The following is a 1,616-nucleotide window of genomic DNA, read 5'->3' as shown; positions in this document are numbered from 1 at the left end:
ATTTCTCACACCCCTCTTGTATTCTGTCTACCTGGGGCTTTCACGTTGATTTGTTGATTGACACAATACATCCTGTAGGGACTGCTGCTTTCCCTTTTCCTGTCTCCTTCCTCAGAGCAAAGCACTTAGATGCAATATGACCCACCTTTCCACAATTAAAACAGGTCAAGCCAGGAACCCTCCTGCCATCTTGGCTTTCTTCCTCCTTACTTTTACCACTAGCTCCCGGCTGAATTTCTACCTCAGCCAACGGGCTTTCTCTACCGTTCCTATGGTCCTTCTGGTAACTCTTATTCGAGGAAAACTTTGTCTTGTGGGTTAGGGCATACTCGTCTGCGAACCTGGCAAATTCGGATATGGACTTATTCGGCTTCTCGTTCAAATACATCTGGATATCATCTGAAACACAACCTTTAAATTCCTCAATCAGAATTAACTCCCTTAAACGCCGAAAATCCTCTTCCACCCTTTCTGCCTCACACTAGTGATCCAAGAGCACAACCTTCTCGTAGGCAAACTCTGTATACGTCTGATTCCACACTTACTTTAAATTTCTGAACTTTTGTCTATAGGCCTCAGCAACCAATTTGTAGGCCTGAAGAATGGCCTGTTTTACTTCCTCATAATTCTCCTCCTCTTCCTCCTCCATGGACATCGCTGTATATGCCCGCTGTGCCTTCCCTTTTAATACACTTTGTAACAACACCACCCACTGATCTCTGGGCCACTTCTGATTCACTGTCACCTTTTCAAAATGCAAGAAATAACTATCAACATCCGTCTCCTCGAACGGAGGTACTAACCTAAACTCCCTACTAACATTAAACCTCTCCTCTCGGTCTGCCCCTTGAGCTCTTCACTCTTGCCTTAACTTCTCCATGTCCAGCTCATGCTACCTCTGTTTCTCCTTCTCCTCATACTCCCTCTGCTTTTCAGCTCTTTCCTTCTCCTTTTCAGCTGCTTCCAGCTCTTTTAACCTAATTTCATGCTCCCTCTGCTTTTCAGCTCTTTCCTTCTCCCTTTTCAGCTGCTTCCATCTCTTTTAACCTAATTTCATGCTCCCTCTTCCTCTGTTCCACGTCCAGCCTCAATTTTTCCAACTCTAACTGAGCCGTCCCAATAGCTGGTACCTTTTCAGGGATATTGTCCAATACCTCAGCTGAAAACACATTCTTCTCAATATAATACTGAGTTATGGCCCTCAGCATCTCCCACTTTTTCATTGACAACCTCACCTCTGCGAGATTTAGTCCTTTCGCAATATTTACCAAGTCCGACTTTGTGGCCCCCTCTAGCGCCTTCAAAGTCGGGTTTTGTGTAAATTCATCTATGTCCATCTTTGCTGGTTTCCCATCTGGTTACCAGCACAACCAGATCCAAGTCTGGACTTAAAAGCCCAATTTACTGGCCCTCCAATTTGGTATCAAATCTCGAGACGAGGCCCCAAGTTGTTACGAACCCTGTAACTGGGTGTCTTACCAGCAAAGATAGAAGTAGCTGTTGAAGGCTGATGATACTATTTTTAACAATATTTATTAGTAAAAATACACAAAAATAATATCAATGCAAATATACAGATAATATGCGTCATCAATACTAAACCTAAAAGTGCGGGT

The sequence above is a fragment of the Hypanus sabinus genome, chromosome 23 (assembly GCF_030144855.1).
Source record: "Hypanus sabinus isolate sHypSab1 chromosome 23, sHypSab1.hap1, whole genome shotgun sequence".
Classification (NCBI taxonomy): domain Eukaryota; kingdom Metazoa; phylum Chordata; class Chondrichthyes; order Myliobatiformes; family Dasyatidae; genus Hypanus; species Hypanus sabinus.
This window is presented reverse-complemented; position numbering follows the sequence as displayed.